The 9,890-nt window shown below is 38.0% G+C and overlaps 1 non-coding gene across 1 annotated transcript; it reads left to right on the top strand.

Annotated features, from left to right (window-relative positions):
• The first annotated feature begins 9,148 nt into the window (after positions 1–9,148).
• Positions 9,149–9,230, top strand: Trnas-gcu (transfer RNA serine (anticodon GCU)). The gene has a single exon. It is a non-coding gene; the product is annotated as a tRNA-Ser (tRNA).
• Positions 9,231–9,890: the final 660 nt, after the last annotated feature.

Below are 9,890 nucleotides of genomic sequence, written 5' to 3'. Positions count from 1 at the left end.
ATAATAAATTACTATATCTATTAATATTTTGCTGGTAGGAAGTTATTCAAAATAATACAGTAATTACAAGCATTTTGAAAAAAGTATGACTGCATTGAGCATAAAAAAACTAGACTTATTAATATCATACTGGTAGAAAATTATTTAACGGGCGAACAATCCCTAAGTAATTGTTTCATGTACTATGTTTTCATATATGTTGATTCTTTAACCAGTACATAAATAAACTGTCAGTTTTTGGGCTAAAGATATTCACAATTATATTTATGTCTAAGAGTATTCTGCTTGATTCTCTCAATTCTCATTGATTATGTAAGTATTAAAAAAAGGACTTGAAAATATATCTGGTCTTACCTTAATGACGATGAGTAATTTCTCGTCACAGATTCACTGAGTGTTTGACGTATCTACGACCCCAGTTTATGGATTGAAGAATGTTTAATATTTCTTGACATAATCATGATATATCGTTTACATGACATATAATTCACACGATGATTTGCCTGACCCTATTGACATTTCAGCCACGTTTAAGTTCGGCTTCAGCACTGCTTGAAAACCCACTGTTGGAAAAGCCACTGCCACTACCACGTCACTGAGTAAGTCCCAGGAAGTTAAGTCAAGAATGTAAGGACTTCATTTCGCAGGAATAAAAGCAGAACCAGAGATGAACTAAACGGAATCGAAGTGACCTCTCCTCGTTTCCACGCAGGTGCACTTGTTACCTTGTCTACAGCTGTGTCCTATCGTCTGCTATGTCCTGAAAAGGCACCAAAAGTAGATAGCCCTGGTGTAGCTACAGTCAGAGGATAAATAAAAGTTGAATATTATAAAGACACTTGAAAAGTATACGCAAAACGACGCAATCACAAACATGTATATTTTATCATAAAAATAATCTATTTTGCGTCGGTTTAAGTAATATAACGACTTCATTTTGATACATAATTCATATCTTCCATTCATTCAAATTAAACGAGATATTTTTCTTCTTTTCTTTATTTTTAAAACTATCAACGGCCTAAAGATACCCTCCCACTACATCCTGACACAATAATATTTTTATATAAGCGGCAATTATTACAAATACTTGCAAGATTCGCTCATTATGTAGTGCAAATCTTTGCTAATGGACTGCAGGGAAAAAGAACAATGCTATCTCTCTCGGATAATTTCTCTTCCAGAGAAGACGGGAGTCATAAAAAAGCTATTTGGGAAATTATCCTCTTCAGGATTGAGTGAACACATCGAGGAAACAAGCAAAGATGCCAGAAATAGAAAGGGGAAAGAGAGACGTAAATGGGGGAAAGAATTAATTACAACCAGTGAGTACAGCCATTAGGGTTGGCAAAGTCTGTTTCAGTCTGATAACCTAATTTAGGCTGGGGAAATAGGCGAGGTTGGTGAAAATGTCTCAACAGCAAGCATAGAATTTTCTTGTTCTCCATAAATCCAGCAACGGCTGGAAAGCACGCAAATCTGAGAATGATAGTCGCTATTTCGGTGGTCTCCTGGTTACTGTATTCCAAGCAACAGTACCTGTTATAATTATCGATTTTGTACCCTGAGCTTGTTGCGTATGAGCAGAAATAAGTTTTTGGAATCTACGTTGTCTATATAATTCACATATTTTAGGCCATTAGTTTCTTGTATTTCGTATCATAAAACAATATTAAGAACCTAAGCATACCTTCTTGAAATGGCCTTTCATAAATATCAATTTCATAATTATTTCTTTTTCTTGTCTTCCCAGCGCTTACTATTATTATTATTATTATTATTTTTTTTTTTGTTTTTATTTATTTTTTTTTTGCTCTATCACAGTCCTCCAATTCGACTGGGTGGTATTTATAGTGTGGGGTTCCGGGTTGCATCCTGCCTCCTTAGGAGTCCATCACTTTTCTTACTATGTGTGCCGTTTTCTAGGATCACACTCTTCTGCATGAGGCCCGGAGCTACTTCAGCCTCTAGTTTTCCAGATTCCTTTTCAGGGATCTTGGGATCGTGCCTAGTGCTCCTATGATTATGGGTACGTATTTCACTGGCATATCCCATATCCTTCTTATTTCTATTTTCAGATCTTGATACTTATCCATTTTTTCCCTCTCTTTTCTCTTCAACTCTGGTGTCCCATGGTATTGCGACATCAATGAGTGATACTTTCTTCTTGACTTTGTCAATCAACGTCACGTCTGGTCGTTTGCACGTATCACCCTATCCGTTCTGATACCATAAGTCCCAGAGGATCTTTGCCTGATCGTTTCTATCACTCCTTCAGGTGGTGCTCGTACCACTTAGTTACTGCACGGTAGCTGATGTTTCTTGCACAGGCTCCAGTGGAGGGCTTTTGCACTGAATCATGCCTCTTTTTGTACTGGTTCTGTGCAAGTGCCGGGCATTCACTTGCTATGTGGTTTATGGTTTCATTTTTCGTATTGCACTTCCTACATATGGGAGAGATGTTATTTCCGTCTATCATACTTTGAACATATCTGGTTCTTAGGGCCTGATCTTGTGCCGCTGTGATCATTCCTTCAGTTTCCTTCTTTAGCTCTCCCCTCTGTAGCCATTGCCAATTGTCATCGCTGGCTAGTTCTTTAGTCTGTCTCATGTATTGTCCGTGCATTGGTTTGTTGTGCCAGTCCTCTGTTCTTCTGTCTTTCTCCTGTCTCTGTATATTTCTCGGGGGGTCTTCGTCTACTTTTATTAGTCCTTCTTCCATGCACTCTTTAGCCACTCGTCTTCACTGGTTTTCAGATATTGCCCTAGTGCTCTGTTTTCGATGTTGACGCAGTCCTCTATACTTAGTATCCTCCTCTCCCTCCTTCCTTTCGTGTTATGTATAGTCTGTCCGTATTTGCTCTTGGGTGTAGTGCTTTGTGTATTGTCATTTGTTTCCTGGTTTTCTGATCTATGCTGCGGAGTTCTGCCTTCGTCCATTCCACTATTCCTGCGCTGTAACTGATTACTGGCACTGCCCAGTGTTTATGGCTCGTATCATATTTCCGGCGTTGAGTTTTGACTTGAGTAGCGCCTTGAGTCTCTGCATATATTCTTTCCTGATCGTGTCCTTCATCTCTTGGTGTTTTATATCTCCTCCTTCCATTATTCCCAGGTATTTGTATCCTGTCTCATCTATGTGTTTGATGTTGCTCCCATCTGGTAGCTTTATCCCTTCAGTTCTCGTTACTTTGCCTTTTTGTATGTGACTAAGGCGCATTTTTCTATTCCAAACTCCATCCTGATGTCCCCAGATACAATCCTTACAGTCTGGATTAGGGTATCTATTTCCTTGATGCTCTTACCATACAGCTTGATGTCGTCCATGAACATCAGATGGTTGATTTTGTTGCCTCTTTTCTTGAGTTGGTACCCGGCATCCATCTTCTGTAGTACTTTTGTCATGGGAATCATGGCTACTACGAAGAGTAGTGGGGACAGTGAGTCGCCCTGGAAGATCCCTCTCCTGATATTAACCTCTGCTAGTCTTATTCCAGAGCTTGTAAGTATTGTATTCCAGTTGCGCATTGTATTTTTGAGGAAGCTGATGGTATTTTCCTCTGCCCCATATATTTTCAGGCATTCTATTAGCCATGTGTGTGGTATCATGTCGAAGGCTTTCTTATAGTCTATCCATGCCATGCTTAGGTTGGTTTTCCTTCTCCTACTGTTCTTCATTACCATTTTGTCTATCAGGAGCTGGTCTTTTGTGCCCCTACACTTCCTTCTGCAGCCTTTCTGTTGGTGGGGGATGGTGTTTGTATAGCCTTTCACTGATGATACCTGTTAGTAACTTCCACATTATTGGTAGGCAGGTGATAGGCCTGTAGTTACTGGCTATATTTCCCTTACTCTTGTCTTTTTGTACTAAGGATGTTCTTCCTGTGGTCATCCATTTGGGTGCTTGGTGATTTGAGATACAATGCTGGAGTTGTTCTGCTATTCGTGGGTGTAGGGCCTTGAAGTTTTTGAGCCAGTATCCATGGACTTCATCGGGACCTGGGGCTTTCCAGTTTGGCATTTTCTTTAGTTGGTGTCTGACTGTGTCTGTCGTGATGTCTGTGAATCTTTGTTTTATTCTCCCTGTTTCTTCTTCCTTGACTTCCTGGAGCCATGTTGCATGTTTGTTGTGTGATACCGGATTGCTCCATATGTTTTCCCAGAGTCTCTTACTTGGTTCGGCTTCAGGAATTTCTGGGTGGTTGTCTTCCCCTCCTAGTTGGCTGTATAGTCTTTTCTGGAATAGTTTGTTCTGTTGGTATCCCTTATTCCTGTTCATGTACCGTTGGATCTTGTGTGCTTTGGCCTTAAGCCTGTTTTACATCTTCTATTGTGTTGTTTAGTCCCCTCTCTTGTACTTTGTATTTCTCGTTGAGTTCCTCCCTTGTTTTCTTGCTTCTTAGCCTTTTTTCTGCCATCTCTTTCAGTTTACTCAAGTCAGATCTCATCACCATGATTTGCTTTTCCAGGCGCCTTTTCCAAGGAGGTTGCTGTTTTGGTTTCTGTTGGGTTGGTTGTGACGGTGGTGTTGGTGTTCGAATCCCCATCAGTTCTGCTACTAATCTTGCTCCTGCATATGTCAAGTTATTTGTTTCTGTGATACTGGTGGTGTGTATTAGGCCCATTATTTCATTGACCTCACTTGTTTTCTCCCTTAATTTCTTGTTGTTGTAGGCTTTCATGGAGGGGATTTTTGTTCTCTCTGTATCTGGCTCCATCCATTGTCTAATCTTTTCTACCATTCCGTCCTCTCTGTTACTTCGTCGGTGTTTCTTCGTGTGTCGTTGTTTGATACCTCATCCTCCCTGTCGTCTTCTGTGGCAACGTCTCTCAGTTCGTCTTCGTGTAATTCGTTGGCGTGTGATATTTCCCTTTCCAGTTCTTCTCTTTCTGTTGGGGAGAGCCAGTTCTTTTTCTTTATGTTCCTTACTTGGTCTGCCAGCCTCTGCTCTGTTTGGGGGGTGTTATTCCTCTCATTCCAGATGTTGACCAATCTTCTTCTATATCCTCTCTCTGTCGGGTTGCTTCTGATGTAGCATCTCCATATTTCCTTATTTTCTTCTCTTGTCCATTTCTTCCTTTTTGCCTCTGTAGCTCCAATCTCAGGCTGTTGATTACTGTCGTTGTGGTGATCAGTTGCTGGATGACGACCTCCAAGTACCTGACCATCTTCCCCTACAATTGGTTGAATACCTGGTTGCCGGACGAAGCTCCTCCGTTGCCAGAGGTTCCATTTACGCCGTTGCCGTTTATTCCTTCATTTCTTTCCATCATTGCTGAGTTTTGCTATTTAACCCATAGCTGGACCCTACCCCATCAGGGATAGGTACTCATTACAGCTGAATAGACTGAGGAAATTATGGTAAAGATCCTTTCCCAAGGAATCAACGCCGAGGAGAGCGGTCACCCATCCAACGACTGACCAGCCCCAATGTTGCTTAACTTGACTTAAGTCTATTGACGACCTAACCCACTCCTCCACGGCGCCACTTATTATTATTATTATTATTATTATTATTATTATTATTATTATTATTATTATTATTATTATTGTTGTTGTTGTTGTTGTTGTTGTTGTTGTTGTTGTTGTTATTATTATTATTATTATTATTATTATTATTATTATTATTATTATTATTATTCAGAGATGAAGTCCATATAGCCCATTGAATTGAAATTCACGTTTCCGAAGAATAATGTGTTCATTAGAAAGTAGAAACAGAAGGTAACAGGCGATACAGAAGGAAGAGAGTATTTATTAGAAAAAAAAGTAACACATTAATAGATAAATAGATGAAATGTAAGTAAATTATTAATAGAGGGAGAATTATTGCTTTATGGCAGTAATGAGTTGTGTTCTCGCTTAATCTTTATATGTTCCGATTTAAACACATCAAAAGAAGTAGCATATTCTTTATGATACATACCAACGAATACATAAATTAAATTCTTACTGTCACGGCCAGGATTCCGAGTGATAAAATGCGGATGAATATTCATGAATGGTGATTAACAGCATTAATAACATTTCATCCCGATGGGCAATTGATTATCAGATTTGTATGAACTCGCTGAAAAACTACTAATTAAATTTCTAAGCATTTTTAACAGCGTGGGAGACCTCCCAGGGAATATTGTGTCTTTTTATCATCAAAATGTTATTCGATCAGTTTCAATTTACAATTCGTTTTGTTAGTCTGTTTTAATCAATCTAAAACATACGTCCAATCCCCGAAAATCTTTTTTTTTATTCGGAAAAATTAAATAATAAAACAAAACTTTTAATATCTTCTGGAGTCATATCCGTTGAAAGCTTAGCGTGAAAGTTGGATTTTAGTTTATATCTTTTCAGTCTTTTATTTAATCATTTATCTCTCTGATTATGTTATGCTAATATAAATATTAATTCATAGATACATAATATAAATGTGGTTTTAAGTTTCCCTTTCCTTTCGTACGTACTAAAGGCAGAAATGATAAAAGAAATTAAAGAAATAACTAAAAACGCAAGTAAAATTCTCATGCAAAATCTTTCCTGTGATAACAGCAAAAGGCTCACGCAGCCAGCTGCATTTCTTCTGACAAATTCCGCGATAATTCTCGCAAGCTTTATAACACCAATCAAAAATGACAAGTGTAACGAGACGGTTTCGCTCTCTTTGACAAATGGGACTTCATATTGCTCATGCCTGAAAATATAGACTTTGTTGGGCATTCTTGATATTAATTCCTGGGGTAAGAGAAGCGTTCCTTCAGTACAGGATAGAAATTACAATATTACATAATTCTGAGGCGTTTGGTCTCTAATTATGATTCAGAAAGGAAAACAGATTTAAACTTTTAGTAATCTGACTTCATATCTATTAGTTTCCACGGACCAAGTGGGGTATTTAAGCGATGCTTTCCTTCACTACAGGATAATAATTACTCATAATACGTACGTCTGAGGTACTTGGTCGCTAATTATAATTTAGAAAGGACAATGATTTAAAAGTGTAATAATCTAATTTCATATATATTAGTTTTCTTGGGAAAATACAGGTGGTTTGCACCATAGACACCCAAATATTGAGGAAACACGTCATAGACATCAACATAGGACCAAAAGATGAAACAGTTATGTATTTGAGCTCGAAACAAACAGTAAATGTAGGAGTGTATAACCAGTAACTCAAGAAAAAAAGAAAAAACAAGATCGTACCATAAAAAATAAAAAAGAATGGAAGAACTCGACATTTCTTTGTTCACTGGAAAGACTGGGCCCAGCGCCATCTGGTGAGGCAGGACATATATAGAGACTTGGCCGGTAATCCTTGGCGAATCCTCCTGGACTGGAAATTCGGTCATTGCTGTAACCGTAAAGAAGCAAAGGAATTTACAGGTCTCGTAAAGAGCTTTATATTTCCTGTTAAAGAATCTTAATGGGAGGGACCAAGTCTCAATGGACTCCGTTCCTTCACACCCTTAGATGAAAGTTTAAGAATCTTTCTTTGAAGTTTATGCATCTGATTGAAGGTTTTGTTCTATGTGTTTCATACTTAACTTGAAAAACTAGATTTTATTTTTTAGTTTAAACTTGTTCTTCCCATCACCATTTTCAGATATTTGCATTAGTCATTGCAGTTTCTCGTCACAGTCACCGAATAAGGCTAGTATACATTCTGCAGGCAAAATATATCTACAACATACCCACAACTTTGCCAGTGGTTATCCATTCTTATCTATAACTAATCTTTTCCACAAAAATGCTAAGCATTCTTTAATCAATACTTCTTGTCTAACTTTATGACTACTGTCATATTATATTAATCTTATAGTACATTTAAGGTATTATATTCAGGTAGTATTTTCAGCAGACAATGGTATAACCAAGTACCTTACACAAGTTACAATCATTTTAGTGCCTGTCAAATACTTATATAAAGGGAGAGAAATAATCATTGGTACATTCATAGTAAACTAAACATTATTACATATCAGTTTTCTCTAGTGTCTACCTCAGAGAGAGAGAGAGAGAGAGAGAGAGAGAGAGAGAGAGAGAGAGAGAGATACTCATCAGAATCCCCTTTTAACTTCCACTAAATGGTCACACCAACGGCGTGTAAATTCGACTGTCAATGGCAGCCGGGAGAGATACAGAGATTGAAAAGTGATTAATAATTCATAACCTGTTCGAAACGACCTTTCCCTCAGAATTATTTTCTATTTCTGGTGCATCAAAAAACCTGACGTTAATTAACTCCTAACCGAAGCCAACACCTAGCTAGTCAATTCGTGTATTTGGAAAGGTGTGCTAGTAATGTTTCTTCACATTTCGCTGATTTATATCGTTACAAACGGAAAGAGTATTGGTTCTTCCGTCTGTGATTATAAGCTTTTTTTATGAATAATAAATAATAATAATAATTAATATTGTTTACAAAAAAAAAAAAAAAAAAAAAAAAAGCTGACATAACAAGCAGTCATTTCGATCCTTACCCGAAGGAACCACAGCATTTCCTTCAGGTGATATTTTGATGTTTTCTACGATGACCAGCACCTGACAATTTGAAAAAAAAATACGCTTTTATACTTTAAAATCCTAACCTAATACAGGAATTCTTCAAGTGCATTTCGTACTGTTTATATACTTCAAGTTTTAAGGTGCGTCCACACCACAATAAAACGTTGGTAACTTATCGCGCACACATCACAAACTGGTTCAATACAAGTCAACGACGTGTTGGTAACCATAGGCAGTGCTTCATATGATTATCCAGCATTGTCCAACATTGCGTTCTCCATTTATGGTAGGTGACTTGTTTCCAATATGTTTTTGACATTTGATGGATGTTATCGACATGTTTATGACACATTTATGATCATAAATGTGTTTGAATACTTATCAGTAGTCCTGAAAATGCTTCATACGTTTAACTATTAGTTGTTCAACATGTTATCGACATACTTGCGGTAAGTTATCGACATGTCTATGACGCGTTTATGACCATAAACGTGTTTTACCGCAGCATAGGCGCAGCATCAAGTTACAGCCGCAGTAGACGTCAAATAAAATCTTATTCGCACCTGTACCAGTAAACCACTCGGGCTCTATGACTGCTGCCTCATTCAGGTTCCTCATCACAAGAGCTCATTATGTGCCATGAACGACGAGGTTGCCGAGAGGTTAAGGCGTTGGACTGCTAATCCAATAGGGTTTCCCTGCGTGGGTTCGAATCCCATCCTCGTCGAATAAATACCTTTTCTGATCCCGTAGAAATAGGACTAACGTATTCAGCTCACAAGTAAATGCACATCGTTCGAGCCCCGAAAAGGCGATAAGGGATATATGTTTGTTCCCTCAAAGATCCGGAATGCATCTGTTAGCATTAGCAGTGAATTAAATGTCTTTTCAGTTACTCGACTGTTGGAGGTTGCAGTTGCAGTGAAGCGAGAGAGGAAGGGAAGGAGGGAACTAGAAGTCATATGAATTCATACTGCGGCCCTTACCGAGGTCATCTGTTTTGTCTGTTTCTCCCTCCCCTCTATGTATAATAAACCTACAATCTTGCAATTCAAGAACAACCAATGAGGAGAGAAGAGAGGGAGAAACAAACAGGAGAAACAAACACACAGATTCCATAAACTATAAAAGCTAGTTTGTTTAATATATTCAGTTTTGTTAAATAATTCAAACACAGAATTACCAAAAATGATGTGTATTTTCTAACAATTGAGTATCACAGTAATTCCTGTTTCATATTCACAAAAGCAAGAACTTCAAACAAACAAATAAACTACCCACAGCAGGAACACAGCTCGTCAACACTGAACCAAGATTCCAGAAGTTTATAAGATCTGAGCTTTCTCAGTTTCTTTACAAAATTATCATGCTGACACTGTCTGAATAT

This window comes from Macrobrachium nipponense, chromosome 1, assembly GCF_015104395.2.
Source record: "Macrobrachium nipponense isolate FS-2020 chromosome 1, ASM1510439v2, whole genome shotgun sequence".
Lineage (NCBI taxonomy): Eukaryota > Metazoa > Arthropoda > Malacostraca > Decapoda > Palaemonidae > Macrobrachium > Macrobrachium nipponense.
This window is presented reverse-complemented; position numbering and strand designations above follow the sequence as displayed.